We start from the raw sequence: 17349 nt of genomic DNA on the forward strand, positions 1-17349 counted from the left end.
CATCTTATGGGATCTTAGTTCCCCGACCAGGGATTGAACCTGGGCCCTCCGCAGTGGGAGCGTGGAGTCCTAACCACTGGACCACCAAGGAATTCCCATGCCTACTCTTCTTAGATTGATTTTTCACCCTCCCTGCCAAATTAGCATACCCTTTAGGGACGGGGGCCGGTCTTCAAATTTTCTTCTTCTCTGGTCAGTAGCCTACTTTCCCATCTTTTCTAAATGTGTCTGACTAAACTCAATGGTATATGCTGACATTTTCTTTTATGAGTCTATCCCAGGGACTTACATCCTGTCCCCCTGCCCAAAGAGCCTTCCAGTAGCCTTTACAGCTGCATTCTCAGACTTTATTGGTTTGGGAACAGTGCCTGTGACAATTCCCACTCTAATTAAGCCTCCCATCCACACCTCCAGGGCATTCTCCCCATTTTAGTGCTTTCCCACCCTGCTTTCTCCTCAGCAGCTGTTCTGGGTCTAGTGTGCTTCCTTCACCTTCAGCCTTCCTCAGGAAAAAAGAAAACTTAGGAAGAAAGAAGACATTTATTTCTCAGGAAGGATTAGTCAGCTGACCAAGTTGTCTGAGGGTCTAAAAAGGGGGTGGGGGGATGATCAGAAATACATAAGTGGAAGTAGAGCAGAAAGCATGAGTCGCATTATATTGCCTTCCCTTTTAAATTGAGTAGTTGTAGTTTTTAATCTCTGTGACATCGGTGTTTGTTTCATAGAAGGCACTTAATAAATATTTGCCGATATATGAAAAAGGTGAATGCATGAGACTAAAATTATACAGTATGATTAAAAAATGACAGGAAGTGCAGCAGGAATCAGGGTGCTGAGGACACTTTGTAAGATGCAAATCTGTCGGGCGGTGGGTGCATGGGTGCGTATATCTGTCAAAAGTCGTCGCCCTGGACACCCAGCATGTAAATGAAATTGACTTCAAAAAAAGTCAATTCAGGGCGCTGCAGGTACGCAAAGAACGGGACGCTTTTGTAAAGATCCGAGGCCGTGTGGTAATGTGAAATGTGCAATATACACAGAAAAGAGAAGAGGGGAGAAGGGAGGCAGAAGGGGAGAGAAAAGAACAGAAAACAAGACCAGACCAGACCCGAGGCTAAACAGTCGGGGTAAGGTCGAGGAACAGGGGGGATGCAGACGGACACTGCCGAGTGGCGCTGAAAGGGCGGTTTGGGATTAGCTGCCTAGAACAAAAACCCGCCCTAGAGGCAGAACCCTTGTGGAACATTTTGCATCTCCCTAGAGATGCTTCAGATTCAGGAAATTACAGCTTTCTCCGAAGACCGGGGCGGGCGCGCCTGCCGGGCCTCCTCAGCATCTGGCCGGGGGCGGGGCGCAGGCGCGGACGTGCGGGAAGGCACAGCGACCCCGGCGCAGCATCCTGCCCAGCCCCCGGCCGTGCGTCCCCGCCCCAGACGGTCACTGCACGCACGTGTGTTTTCCGTGTGTGTCAGCTCTTGATCTCTTCATCGGGCCAATTTTGGCCAAGGAGGGAGAGATACCAGTTGGCAGGGGCGAGGCCGGCGGGGGCGGAGTGGTGGGCTTAGAAGAAGGAGAGTAGAGAGCAAGTGAGGGGAAAGGGGGATTGGAAACTGGATGGGGGGATGTGAGTGCAGGAGAGGGAGAGAGCTGGTACCGAGAGAAGAGGTGATTTAGAACGAATAAGTCGCTGAGAAAGACGCTTCAAGATTGGGAGGGGAAGAGCAGTTACGAATTAACGGAGGGGGCTTCCGGGGCTTCCCTGGTGGCGCAGTGGTTGAGAGTCCGCCTGCCGATGCAGGGGACACGGGTTCGTGCCCCGGTCCGGGAGGATCCCACATGCCGCGGAGTGGCTGGGCCCGTGAGCCATGGCCGCTGGGCCTGCGCATCCGGAGCCACGGGAGAGGCCACAGCAGTGAGAGGCCCGCGTACCGCAAAAAAAAAAAAAAAAAAAAAAAAAAAAAGCAGGCTGCAGGCAAATGGGGAGTTGTTTGGCGCGCTGCCATGGCTGAAGAAGTGCTTGAGAGGAGAAACCAGGAAAGTGGAAAAAACTCTAATTCTGGGACTCTTCTTTTCCTGCCTCATTCGTTTTCCCTTCAGTTGAGATGTAAATACATTCCTCTATTGGTGTTTATCTTTCTCTTTTTGTACCGTGGAGAAAAATAAGCCAGCGCCCCGTTTTAAAAAACGAGGCGATTTATGTATCATGACATTCTGTTTGTGCATTATATTTTAGTTATGAACTTGGTAGTGCCCCTTCATGTAAACTTTTTAGGACTTTGGGTAAACATAATCAGCAAATAATATGTGTCTTCAAAACAGCATCCGACATATTGTAGAAAGTTAATCATTAGAAAATTCAACGTGTTCTACTTTAAACACACCTATTGTGCCACATTAAAATCTTGAATTTGCAAAGAAATTAATTAGAACAATCATTTATATTGATATTATAGAATTATGCAGGATTTTAAAAAATTATGTAGAGATTGACTTTATTTTTTAAAACAGGCTCCCATAGTGTGTTTTAAAATACGACTCAGCAGCAAGCAGTGATAGAAATCAGTAAGTGTAGAATAAGCAAATTAATGATCTAGGTTTAATAATGTGTTCTGTTTATAATGATTTATCGAGGGGCCTGATTCCACTAAGGTCCTTGTTCTCTACTCGTCTCCGCATCCCATTTCTTCACACATGATTTCATTAGGTAAATGGGTGAGGGAGGTGGTAACATTTTGGCTCCAGTTTCCAACTTTTGTGACTTCCACTTACCAACTGTAGAAAGGAATATTAGAAGACACAGAAATCCCTGGCAACAGCCTCGCAGTGCATCACTGCACACTTCAGCCGTCCTTACAGCCCTCTTCCCTATACCATCTTCAGCACTGATATAAAATGCAGTGTGACTGCCACCTTTTTGGGGGTCACAGAAAATGACATGTAGCTAAGGAAGATAGGAAGACTGCATCTGGAGATCATCCATCAGCCCACTAAGTTAGCCACTCGATTAGCCACTTCTTTAATCCAGTCCTGAGTTTTCCCCTCCTTAAAAGAGGGCAGTCTAGGTCAATTATATTTCAAAAACAAACAAATTATAGAAAAAGAGACTTGTGGTTACCAGAGGCAGGGAGTGAAGGGAGGAGGACCTGGATGAAGGTGGTCAAAAGGTACAAACTCCCAGTTATGAGATAAGTAAGTACCAGGACGTAATGTACAACATGATAAATATAATTAACAGTACTGTATGTTACATATGAAAGTTGGTACAAGACTAAATCCTAAGAGTTCTCATCACAAAACTTTTTTTTTTCTATTTAAAATTTTTTTTGTCTATTTGAGATGATCGATGTTCACAAAACTTACTGTGATAATCATTTCATGACGTACACAAGTCAAGTCATTATGGCGTACACCTTAAACTTATACAGGGCAGTATGTCACTTATATCTCGATAAAATGGAAAAAATATTTGGAGGGAAGTGCTATGTTCAAAGTAGCTGCTTAGGGATTTAGGTGTGATACTGCGTTGGCCAAAAAGTTTGTTCCGGTTTTTCCATAAGCTCTTATGAAAAATCCCGAGCAAAGTTTTTTGCCAGCCCAATAATATCTATACTGTGTTTCTATATAGATAAGTAAAAAGAACAGGTGAACCTATCGGCCCTGGGTGAACCTAGGGAACCAGGTTCATACTCAACCTTGGTAAGTGTTTTTCTCAGTCCCTATTACGTGGTGTGAGAGAAATTTGGAGAATTTCCTGTTGCTTAGTCTCCGGCCTTTTGCATCTCCATCTTGGTGGGCCCACTTTGTTGCATTCTCTAACAGGAAGTCCTCAGAGGTTTTTTGCTTCTCGGGATGTCTGTATCCCACCCAGATGTATTCCATTCTCTCTCTCTTCACCCTCTCCTCCTGCTGCACTGCCCCATCCCATTCTTTCCCCTGACTTGGGCCTAGTATAACCCTATACTATGGGTTTTTACAACTTTATGGCCCTATTCCACTTGACTCATCAACTGCCTAACTCGGAAGTTGGCAAACGTCACTGTAAAGCATGGGATACTAAATATCTTAGGCTTTGCAGGCCATAGAGTCTCTGTCATAACTACTCAGCTCTGCCCTTGTATAAATGAATGAGCATGGCTGTGTACAGTAAAACTTTACCTATGGACACTGAAATTTGAATTTTATATAGTTTTTACAACTCAACGAAATATAGTTTATTTTTATTTTTTTACAAAAATGTAAAAATGTTCTTAGTTTATGGGTGGTACAAAAGCAGGCACTGGGCTCCCCAAATCCATTATTCCTGAAGGATACCCTTCTTTTTTTTTTTTTCCTTTTGGTGTTTCTTGTTGACAAAGACAACCCTGATAAATAGCAGGAGTGCTTCTTCCCTCAGGTAGGCTCCACCTAGGAGGATGTCTGTCTACAGCCACTTATCCTCAGCCCCAGACTTACTGCACCCAGCTATGCTTCCTGTTTATGATCAGCTGTTTAAGAAGGGAGGAGGAATAGGCCCCATTTCTAGGAGGAAAAGGGTGGGGAGTGAGAACAGGAAAACACTGGCTATCCTAGAGAGTTTTTTCTGAACCTACATTGGCTGTATCTGTCTCTTAATCTACAGGAATATACTATAGTACAGTCAGACAGCTAGTTCTGCCCCAAATCGTGGGTCCTTGAGCAAATTACTTATAGATTTCTCATGGCAAATGAGGATGATAATAATAAATTTAAACTATTGTTGTGAATTGTAAATGATGTAACCTGATAAGGACCAGGCATGTAATAAAAACACCTTCAGTTTATCAAGAACCTCTTACTACTACTATAGAGGAGAATAGTTCTGTGATGATTTGTTTGAACTTCTCCCATGTAACTGGAGAATCTTTGGAAAGTCTTTAGGTTCTTGGAAAAAATGGGGATCTAGGCTTTAATTCATGACCTGCAGTAGCTTCTATAGCTCTGAGCATATGTATTCTGCTATGAAATTAAATAGATACATTTGTTTCTTTTTTTTTTTAATTTGACAAACACTTAGGTGACACTTAATATATACTGGCACTATTCTAAGTACTTTACTCATATTAAATGATTTTATTCTCATAATGAATCTTATGAAGTAGACTCTATAATGACCTTCATTTTACAGGTGAGGAAATAGAAGCACAGTGAGGCTGAATGACCTTCCCCAAATCACACAATGCAAGTGTCAGAGCTAGGATTGGAACCCAGGATGCCTGGCTCCAGAATCCATGCTCTTAGCTACACTTGCTTTAAAGGATTTTGTGGTTTTTTTGTTTTTTGTTTTTTTTGGCTGCACTGAGCAGCTTGTGAGATTTCAGTTTTCCGACCAGGGATTGAACCTGGGTCACAGCAGTGAAAGCGCTGAATCCTAACCACTAGACCGCCAGGGAACCCTCCCCCCAAAAAAAATTTTTAATAGAAATAAAAAGTAAAAACGGGGCTTCCCTGGTGGCTCTGTGATTAAGAATCCACCTGCCAATGAAGGGGACACAGGTTGGAGCCCTGGTCCAGGAAGATCCCACATGCCGCAGAGCAACTAAGCCCGTGCACCACAACTACTGAGCCTGCGCTCTAGAGCCCACGAGCCACAACTACTGAAGCCCGCGCACCTAGAGCCCGTGTACCACAACAAGAGAAGCCACTGCAATGAGAAGCCCGCGCACCACAACGAAGAGTAGCCCCCGCTCGCCACAACTAGAGAAAGCTCACATGCAGCAACGAAGACCCAACGCAGCCAAAAATAAATTTTTTAAAGAAAGTAAAAACGTGTACATAACCCCCATCCACTTGAATTTAAGCTCCACGAGAGCAGGGACTGGCATTCTCTTACCACCACAATATCCCCAGTATCTAAAACTGGGCCTGGCAACATAGCAGAGGTAAACAAATGCATAAATGAATTAACCCAGATCTATATCCCATTGTGGGCTTTTCAGGCCATTTGTCTTTCTTCCTCGTTCTCGCTATCAGTATGTTGATCTGTGTCTGCTTATTAACAGTATCCAGAGGAAGCTGGCCTGAGAATATCAAGCTAAGACTCAAAGCTCTTAAAGGGCCACTCGTCAAGAGTATGAAATTTAATGGATTATCTTGCTCCTCTTAATTTTGTAAAAGCATGTATAAACTTGTTTATTTACAAGTAGCTTAAAACAGCCATTTATGTCTAATTGGAATTAAGTTGGATTAAAAAGTCCACCTGGAACTTAATATTTAAAGAATTTAGACTGTGATTGTAATCAAAGTAACTTCCCCCCCCCATGTGAACACTTAAACAGTTATAGGATTATAGGGTCACACCATCAAAGTAAACACTCGTTCGTTGCACACATTTTTGAAATAAGTACACATTCATTCAATAAATCTGCATCCCACCATGGAAGAAGTACTCAGGGCTTTACACCATGGGACTGTGCAGATTCATGTCCAATGGAGAAGGAGAGGCAAAGAGGATGAGGAAAAACAGCACAACAGTGGAGATAAAGATACTGCCTGCATCCCTGGGTAGCATTAGCACGAAATAAATTCCGTTGGAGGAGGGGAGAAGCAGAAGTATAAAGGGTGGGGAGACTTTGGTCAGCTTTGAGTGATGGAACTGGTCGCCACGGAGATTTGCCTGACGGCCTACGGTCTATGAAGCACGTCTGCACCCTCTTACGTAGCAGCCTCCTAAAAAAAAAAACGCGGGCAGGCGGGGCTCACCTACTGGGTAGACACAGACCAGAAGAGATTCTTGGGTTTCTGGGCCCGCCTCATCCAAATATTTCTGTGACTGCCTGATTCAATTTGAGGCTGAAAACAAGAAGTCCGAATGGCCTCAATGATTGGTAGGAAAGCTGTGTAAATTAGGGAAGCCGATTTTTCACTACACAGAAAGACCACATGGCGCTTGTAAAGGAAGCATATGTGGGAGACATAGAATGATTACAAGTACAGTGGCCAGAGCCCTGTGTGGCACCTGCTTGGCACTGGACAAAATCTGCCGTCTGCATGTAGTGTGGGCAGTTTTAATGAGGAGATCTCACGATTCAAAGTTTAGCTCGAGAGACCTTTGCCTTTACTGTTCCACAGCTCTTCCGCTTTGAGTTGCTAAAGGCAATGCTAAAATATTACCATGGCCAAGTGTATGCGTAAAGGTGAAGATTTTTAGCCTGTTCAGACTACGCCGGGTTCTGAGGATTGGTTTTACTTCTTGCTAAAGTACCTTAGTAATAGGGAGGGCTATTCCTACACTCCAGGAGGGCATTGGACTCTTGCCCTCCCCCCTGCTAGGAGGGAATTAGAGCCCAGACCTTCTCTAAGAGTGGGCGGTGAACCACTGAGAAAGCAGACAATGCCGGAGGTCTCCACACTATTGTTCATCTGATGACCCAGGGGAGGTCAGATTCTTCTCCTCCCCCTTCGTACACACCCAAGGTTTGGCAGCTCCTTTGGCTGTTTTCTGATCTTGCACTTTTTGGGGGACTGTGATAAGAGCTTATTACGGTCCCCCTACCCCTCAGAAAAGTACACTGAAATACAATGTTTGCATTTACTTTTAGGGGGTTTGTATACCTGCCTGGTCCATCTTAGAACCCCATATGAATAAACACCACCCTAGAGCTTCAGTAGCTTTTTTCTTCGTATAGAACTTGATGGATTTTTTTCGGCAGAGTTGGGCTCCCCAAAGTTAGGGAAGACCACTGCTTAAAGAACGTAGACATTTAATTATGAAACGTACTGAAAAGCAGCTTTGCTTCCTCCGTCATCAATAGATTGGCACTTGCTTACGGTTTTTTGAAAAGGTGGATGTGAGTCAGCATGAGCACTTCAGTTATCGCTGTTCAGTGGCTGCCTTCCTGTAAATGAGCCGGGCAGGGGTATCCTGGTGATAGTGTCAGACTAATAGTAATACAGAGAAGGAAGGACATTTATAGTTTTAGAGCATTGCTAGAGTAAACTTAAGGACCTCAAAGAAAGCTCTTTGCTTCCTGCAAGCAATAGTCTGTGTTCCCTGTTGGCCCTTGTATAGAAATTGACATTTAAAATACTTGCTTACAATCCAGCAATCACATTCCTTGGTATTTATCCAAATGAGTTGAAAAGCTGCGTCTACACAAAAACCTGCACGTGAGTATTTGTAACAGCTTTATTCATAGCTGCCAAAACTTGGAAGCAACCGAGATGTCCTTCAGTGGGTGAAGAGATAAAATATGGTATACCCGGACAATGGAATATTATTCAGCGCTAAAAAGAAATGAGCTATCAAGCCATGAAAAGGCATAGAGGACCCTAAAATGCACATTAGTAAGTGAAAGTAGCCAGTCTGAAAAGGCGACATACTGTATGATTCCAACTATATGACGTTCTGCAAAAGGCGAAACTGTGTAGAGAGTAAAATGATCGCTAGTTGCCGGGGGATTGGAGGTGGGGGATGGGTGGGGGGGCAGGGATGAACAGCTGGAGGTTTTTCAGGGCAGTGGAACTATTCCATATGATGCTGTAATGATGGGTGACTGGTCCAAATTTGTAAAATGTTCAAGACCAAGAGCGAACCCTAATGTAAACTATGGACTTCGGGTGACTAGGCTATGTCAATAAATGTTCATCAGTTGTAACAAATGTACATATACTAATGCAAGACGTTAATAATACGGTAGGTGAGGAAGTATATGGGTACTTTCTAAGCAATTTTTCTGTAAACATGAAACTGCTCCCCCCAAATAAAACCTATTAATTAAAAAAATTGGTTTATATGTCACTCTCCACCCCCTTCCATGAGACCGTAAAGGCAAGAACCATATCTTTTGTACCTGTATATTGCCAGAATCCGGGGAAAACAAGGAGAGTGTTCTATTATTAGTGCACTATTATTAGTGAGTATCCTAACAATATCTCAGACTTCGCATGTCTAAAACAAAACTCTTGATTTGACCCCTCCTCTCTCTGTTTTCCTGACTGAAGTAAATGGCAACTCCGGTTACCCAGGCCAAAACCCTTAGGATCATTCTTGACTCCTTTTTTTTTCCCTCACGCCCCACATCCAGTTAGTTACTCCTGTTGGTTGTATCTCGAAAATATATTTCAAATACAACGACTCACTACTGCCACTACTACCACCGTCGTCCAAGCCCTCATCATTTCTCACCTGGACCAGTGGCCTCCTAGTTGGTCTCTGTTTGCACTCTTGCTGTCCTCTCTCATCTTCTCCATTCAACAGCAAATACCTTTTTAAAAACATAAGTCGACTAAGGTTACTCCTTCACCCCCAAACCTAAAATGGCTTTGCAGCTTCCTGGCTTCCTGTCGCATTTAAAGTACAATCCAGGATCCAAGCCACCACTTACCATGCCCCTGCGTGATCAGACTCCTACTTCTCTCTCTCCAACAGTTTTTCCATCCTCTCTGCCCCTGGTTCACCGCACTCCTGCACCTCAGTCTTTTGGCACCAGGCCAAGAGCACATCCTTCGCTTGGCGTCTTTGTGTTTGGAATGCCTTCCGTTTGGAACAGTCTTCTCACAAACGCTCCCAAGAATTGCTCCCTCACGTCATTCAGGTTTCTGTTCAAACGTCATCTCTGCTGAGATCTACCCTCAGCACCCTGCCTTAAATAACCCTCCTCCCCAGCTCTTTATTACCGTACCTTGCTCATATATTCTTCCAAGTGCTCCCTTATCATTACTTGACATTATGCATTTGTTTGTTTGTTTGTTGTCTGTTGTAGTAGTCTGCTAGGGCTACCATAACAAAATACCACAGACTGGGTGGCTTTTTTTTTTTGGCCACTCCCCACGGCAGCATGCGGGAATCTTGGTTCCCCGACCAGGGATTGAACCTGTGCCCCCTGCTTTGGGAGTGTGGAGTCTTAACCACTTGACCTCCAGGAAGTCCCTGGGTGGCTTAAATAGCAGAGATTTATGTTCTCATAGGTCTGGAGGCTGGAAGACCAAGATCAGGGCTGGCTTCTCCTGAGACCTGTCTCCGTGCAGGCGGCTGCCTCCTTGCTGTGTCCTTAAAAGGCCTGTCCTCTGTGTGCACACCCCTGGTGTCTCTTTCTCTTCTTATAAGAACACTAGTCACGTTGGATTACATCACATTCTTATGACTTCGCTTAAACTTAATCACTTCCTCAAAGGCCCTGTCTCCAAAGACAGTCACATTCTAAGGTACTGGAGGTTAGGGGTTCAACATGTGAATTTTAGGAGGACACAGTTCAGTCTGTAACACCCCACCCTCTGGCCCCCCCCAAATTCATGTCCTTCTCACATGTAAAGTACAATTACCTTCCCCCTAACAGCCCCCAAAGGCTTAACCCATTCCAGTATCCATTCCAACTACAAAGTCTCACCTGAATGTATGTCATCCAAATCAGGTGTGAGTGAGACTCGAGGTATGATTCAACCTGAGGCAAAATTCCTCTCCAGCTGTGAACCTCTGAAAGCAGACACGTTATGTGCTTCCAAAATGCGGTGGTAGGACAGACATAGGATAGACAATCCCTTTCCAAAATGGGAGAAATCGGAAAGAAGGAAGGGGTGAAGAGGCCCAAACAAGTCCAAAACTTGGCAAGGTAAATTCCATTAGATTTTTTTCCCTTTTGTTTCTTATTGTGGTAACAAACACATAACATAAATTTCACCATCCTAACCACTTTTAATTGTACAGTTCAGTAATGTTAAGTATATTCATATTGTTGTGAAACAGATCTCCAGAACTTTTTCATCTTGCAAAACTGAAACTCTGCACCTGAAACTAACACACCGTTGTTAGTCAACTATACTTCAACAAAATTAAACAAAAACAAAAACAAAAACCTGAAACTCTGTACCCATTAAACCACAGGTCCCCTTTTCTTCCTGTCACCAGCTAGAGGCAACCACCATGCAATGCAACTTTCTATGAGTTTGATGACTTTAGTGGAATCATACAGTGTGTTTTTTGACTAATTTAGCTCAGTTAGCATAATACCCTCAAGGTTCATCCTGTTGTAGGATGTGACAAGATTTCCTTCTTTTTTAAGACTGAATACTATTCCATTGTGTGCATACACCACAGTTCATTTATCCATGCATCCACTGATGGACACTTGGGTTGCTTCACCTTTGGCTATTGTGAATAGTGCTGCTGTGAACATGGGTGTGCAGATACCTCTTTGAGCCCTTGCTTTCAATACTTTCAGTACCTAGAAGTTTTTAATTTTTTGAGGAACCGACATACTGTTTTCCATAGCAGTTGCACTATTTTATAATTCCACCGATGGTGCACAATAGTTCCAATTTCTCCACATCCTCACCAACACTTGTTATTTTCTGGTTTTCTTTCTTTTTTTTTTTTTTGCGGTACGCGAGCCTCTCACTGTTGTGGCCTCTTCCGTTGCGGAGTACAGGCTCTGGACGCGCAGGCCCAGCGGCCATGGCTCATGGGCCCAGCCACTCCGCGGCACGTGGGATCTTCCCGGACCGGGGCACGAACCCGCGTCCCCTGCATCGGCAGGCAGACTCTCAACCACTGCGCCACCAGGGAAGCCCCTTCTTTCTTTTTCTTGATGGTAGCTTTCCTTTTCTTTTTTTTTTGATGGTAGCTTATCTTTCTTTTTTTTTTTCATCTTAATGAGGGTGAAGAGAGACGTCTCACTGTGGTTTTAATTTGCATTCCTCTGATGATTAATGATGTTTAGCATCTTTTCATATGCTTGTTGGCCATTTTTATATCATCTGTGAAGAAACGTCTGTTCGTGTCCTTGGCCCATTTTCTAATCAGTTTGATTATTTTGTTGATGAGTTCTTTATATAATCTGGATATTAACCCCTTATCCGATATATGATTTGCAAATATTTTCTCCCATTCCATATGTTGCCTTTTCACTCTGTTACTGTGTCCTTTGATGAGCAAAAGTTTTAAGTTTGATGTAGTCCCATTTGTTTATTTTTGGTTTTGTTGCCTGTGCTTTTGTTGTCATATCCATGAAATCAATATTCCATTAAATTTTAAGTCTCAAAAATAATTCTTATTGGCTCAGTGCTCTGACCTCCAGGCCCACTGAGGTGGCCCTGTTGCTCCCTCAGCCCTGGCCACTGGCCTGAACCCACTGAAACTGAGGAGGAGAGAGCCTTGCCCTAATGGCCTGTGTGCTCTGGGTCTGTGGTGGGAGTGGCAGCTCTCTGATATTATTCCCATGATACCATCATGAATCAGGGTCATTCTTCCCTTAAAGGATAACACATGTTGATAGATCGATTGCCCTATCCTGTGGAATCTCAGAAGTCTGATAGCCTTCCTTCAATTTGTCTTATCTCTTCACCTTTTAGTCTAGTCTGGCAGTGTTTCTGCTGGTGTGACACCAACTTTATTGCTAGATTCCACTGAGATGGCTGATTAAACCCAGGAATTTCACTCCTAATCCCTTTATCAAATGATTTTCCGGCTGTACCCACGGTGTCCTCTCCAGAGAAAGCTTTCTTGTTTTTTGCCATATGGATAGGCTGAGGATTTTCCAAATCCTCAATTTCTGGTTCCTTTTTGCCTAACAATTCCACCTTCAATTTGTTTCTCTCCTCTCACATTACTATAAGCAGCAAGGGGAAATCATACCTTTAACAGTTTGCTTAGAAATCTCCTCAGCTAAATATCCTATTTTATCACAAAGTTTACTTTCCACAAAACACTAAAACACAATTCCACCAGGTTCTTTGGTACTTGATAACAAGGATCAACTTTCCCCAAATTTTCAATAACATGCTCCTCATTTCCATCTGAGACTTCACCAGAATCACCTTTATCATTCATATTCCTACCAACAATTTCTTCCTGGTGATCTAGGCTTTTTCTAGCGTGTGTCTCAAAACTCCTCCAGCCTCTACCCACATTTTTAGGTATTTGTTATAGCAGCACCCCACTTCTTGGTACCAAAATCTGTATTAGTCAGGGTTCTGCAAAGAAACAGAACCAATAGAATGTGTAAATACAGGTTTTCCCAGTTATCCGGAAGTACAGCCTTCCTATGAAACCTTTCTTAAGCTGAAATGGCATAAAACAAAGAGGCAATTACCTTAGGACACATCTTGCTAACGGGTGCACAAAATAAATCAAGACAAAGCAGAGATGCTCAGAATCGTAGTTCAAAGCTATGGCAGCTTGACGCTGAAATGCTGAGTGTAAATCCTGGGGAAGGAACTTGCAGTGCCACTCTCAAAGCTGGGGCTGGCTGCTGTCTCTATAAAGGCTCTTGCAAAACAAATGCTTACTTAATGCTGTTTTCACTTTTCACCTTTTTCCCTGAAAGTGCAAATCCTCTTCCGATTTCTTTTGGTTACTGAAAACAGGTACTAATGTTTGTATATCTTTCATGAAAGTGAAGTGGCATAAAGTGTATTTTCGAAAAGCAGGGGACACATGTATGTAGAAAAAGATTTTTTCTGAGGGATTTATTCATGTGATTATAGAAGTTGGCAAGTCCAAAATCTGCAGGGTGGGCTGGCAGGCTGGAGACCGAGGAAGACCATTGCTGCAGTTCAAGTACAAAGGCCATCAAGCTAGAGCCTCAGAAAAGCTGGCGTTGCAGCTGAAGTCCGAAACAGTCTGCTGGTAGAATTCTTCTTGCGGGGGACCGGGTTGGGGTGGGGAGGAAGGTGTCCCTCCTCTGTTCTTTTTAGGTCTTCAACTGATTAGACAAGGCCTACCCACATTATGGAAGACAACCAGCTGTACTCGAAATCCATCACTTAAATGTAAATCTCATCCCCAAACACCCCCCTCTTTCCATCTCCGGCCGTCGCAACGAGAGGAGGTGCCACCATGTCCGCGCATCTGCCATGGGTGGTCGTGCAGAACTGCTCCAGCTTCTTGATCAAGAGGAAGAGGCAGATGTACGGCACCGAGCCCAATAACCTGAAGGCCCGCAACTTCTTCCGCTACAATGAGCTCATTCACCGCAAGACTGTGGGCGTGGAGCCGGCGGCGGCCGGCAAAGGGGTCGTGGCTGTCACGAAGCAGAGATCCAGCCCGCGAAAGCTGGCCACTTCCTACGTGCGGACCAGCATCAACAAGAACGCCCGGGCCACCCTCACCAGCATCTGGCACATAATCCGAAACAACAAGTAGCGCCCGGATTTGCGCACGGCCGCCCTCTGCAGAGCCAGCAACGTCCTGCGCAGCCAGAAGCCTGTGGTGGTGCCGAGGAAGCGGACCCATCCCACCAAGAGCTCCTGAGTCATCTGTCCCCTTCCCCACAGCAATAAAGCTGTCAGCCGGGGGAAAAACAAAACAAAACAACAACAAAACACCCTCACAGAAACATCCAGAATAATGCTTGACCAAATATCTAGGTATGATGGCCCAGCCAGGCTGGCTCATAAAATTAACCTCTCACAGGCCTTCTACATTAAATTTTAAGCCCTATGAGGAGAGGGACATTGTCTTAGCGACGTTCATATAGCTTGTGCCTAGAACTGTAGCTAGCATGCAGTAGGTATTCAATAAACAGTTGATGAAAAATGCATAAATGACTGAATAAATGACTGTTTGCTAGGGCTTTACAGTTTATCAGGTTTCTTTCCACTTGCATTATCTGATTTCTTTATCCCAAAAATTCTTTGAGCTGGGTATTATGACCTCCAGTTAAATACTGAAATTGAGATGTACAGAAGTTAAATGACCAGTTCAAACGTCTAAACAACTCTTCATGTTCCAGAGGTGGGACTCAGATTTCACTCTTTTGACTTCTAATCCTCTGCCCAGTCAACTACACTACATTGCAATTGTTCTCTCACTTGACCTGTTCGTCCTAGTGTTGATAATAAGAGGAAATAGGTAGCTTAATAGTGCCAAGTCTCTGCTGGGTGTTAAAGAAGGGTAAACAGGGCTTCCCTGGTGGCGCAGTGGTTGAGGGTCCACCTGCCGATGCAGGGGACACGGGTTCGTGCCCCGGTCCGGGAAGATCCCGCATGCCGCGGGATGGGCCATGGCCGCTGAGCCTGCGCGTCCGGAGCCTGTGCTCCGCAACGGGAGCGGCCACCGCGGTGAGAGGCCCGCGTGCCGCAAAAAAAAAAAAAAAAGGTAAACAGTGAGTGAGGAGAATATTTGTGTTCCTGCCCAAGGCAGCACAGTAAGGGCAGGTGTCCGAGAGGAGCTTCTGCTTCAGTGGTGGGTGATCATTTCAGGGGAGCACTCAGATGCTCAGCAAGGAGAGAGAGTCTCTTTTGGCTCTAATCCTGGAAGAAGCCCAGTTACGAAAACACTGGAGAGGGTCTCTCTGTATAAACCCAGAGGTTTTTCTCTGTGCTGCTTACTATCAGAATTAGTCTAGCATGTCACTCCCCAGGTGGGACGGAGCGGGATGACACAAGATTTCATCATGCTACTCAAAGCAGCATGCAGTTTTAAACTTATGAATTATTCCTGGAACTTTCCATTTAATGTCTTTGGTGGGGTGTCTGTTGGCACTGGGGAGAGTTTGGGGCTGAATTGTGGGCAGTTGCTGTATAAGGTAGTGGGTTTTGTTTTTTTTTTTCCCTTGGTTTGAATTGTGACATAGACACTCACTTCCCCCTCTTAGTAACCTGGTTCTTCCTTTTTCTTCAGCTCTGCCTTTGTCAACTATAATGACCTATTTATCTTCCTCGCTATTGTTTAGAGCATATTCTGACTTATTATTGATTATTAGCAATAAGTATAATAAACATGACGCTATGGTATGGTAGAATCAATTTAATTTCTGCAAGTATTCAAGAGTACTTGATCCAAGGAGTTTCCTGGTGGTTCAGTGGTTAGGACTCCGCGCTTTCACTGCTGTGGGCCCAGGTTAAATCTCTGGTTGGGAAACTAGGATCCCGCAAGCCATGGGGTGTGGCCAAAAGAAAAAAAAAAAGTACTTGATCCAAAAAAAATTACTTCGCATTGACGACAGACTTAAAAGCATGAAATGAAGTTTCTGAAGAGACAGTACTAAATAAGGACATATGTTCAAAGAACTTTGGGGTATGGTATTAAACAGCAAAGTTCATTGTTGTTTTCATAAGACATTCTTATGAATTAATTGTTCAATAGAAATTAATAATTGAATTTCATTTAAAAATGGACAAGGAGCAAGCCTAGTTAACTGATTAGGTAGGGCTTAAGAGGTGAGTTGTGTTGGTGAAATTGACGAGAGACAGATTATAAACTTTTAGTTGGCATTGTGGTTTACCAATAAGAGTTTATGTCCAATCAGTACATTCTCTTCCATACAGAACTGTCTTCCTCCAAAGTGAAATTATTTAATTCCTCCAAAATACTCTAAATAATGAACTGTGCCAAGTATTGAGAGGGTGATGGAAATGGTGTTGGAGGAAGAGATATGAAATGAAATGAGCACAGCTTCTGCTTTCAAGATTGGAGAAAATTGCTTGTATAGGGAATTGGTAATTTTTTTTTAATTTTTTTTTTTTTAGAGCAGTTTGAGGTTTAAAGCAAAATTAAAAGGAAGGTACAGAGATTTTTTTTCCATACACCCTCTTCCCCCACAAATGCATAGCCTCCCCCATTAAAAACATCTCCCACCAGAGTGGTACACTTGTTACAATTGATGAGTGTACATGGCCACATCACAATCACCCAAGATCCAGACTTCCCATTACGGTTCATTCTTGGTCTTGTACATTCTATGGATTGGGGCAAATGGTAATGACATGTATCCATCATTACAGTATCATATAGAATATTTCCACTGCCCTTAAAAACCTCTGTGCTGCAACTATTCATCCCTCCTCTCATCACCCACTCTCAACCACCGGCAACCAGTGATCTTTTTACTGTCTCCATGGTTTTGCATTTTGCAGAAAGTCATAGAGTTGGAATTATACAGTACGTAGCCTTTTCAGATTGGCGTCTTTATTTTATTAACATGCATTAGGGATGCATTAGGGAAGGATCCTTAGATCCTTCATGTCTTTTCCTGGTTTGATAGCTCATTTCCTTCTAGTGCTGAATAACATTCCATTGTCTGGATGTGCCACAGTTTGTTTATACATTCACCTATTGGAGGATACCTTGGTTGCCTCCAAGTTTTGGCAATTATGAGTAAAGCTGCTATAAACATCTGTGTGCAAGTTTTTGTGTGGACATAAGTTTCAACTTCTTTGGATACATACCAAGGAGTGAGATTGCTGGATTATATGGTAAGAGTATGTTTAGTTTTGTAAGAAACTACCAAACTGTCTTCCAAAGTGGCTGTACCATTTTGCATTCCCACCAGCAATGAATGAGAGTTCCTATTGCACCGCATCCTTGCCAGCAATTGGTATTGTCAGTGTTTCAATGACCATTCTAATCGGTGTGTAGTGGTATCTCATCATTGTTTTAATTTGCATTTCCCTTAT

The 17349-nt window shown here is 43.6% G+C and overlaps 1 pseudogene; it reads left to right on the plus strand.

Annotated features, from left to right (window-relative positions):
- The first annotated feature begins 10357 nt into the window (after positions 1-10357).
- Positions 10358-17018, plus strand: LOC149747944 (large ribosomal subunit protein eL28 pseudogene; annotated as a pseudogene).
- The last annotated feature ends 331 nt before the right edge of the window (positions 17019-17349 follow it).

The sequence above is a fragment of the Delphinapterus leucas genome, chromosome 11 (assembly GCF_059928025.1).
Source record: "Delphinapterus leucas isolate spDelLeu-1000000601 "Yukka" chromosome 11, BTC_Dleu_Yukka2, whole genome shotgun sequence".
NCBI classification, from domain to species: Eukaryota; Metazoa; Chordata; class Mammalia; order Artiodactyla; family Monodontidae; genus Delphinapterus; species Delphinapterus leucas.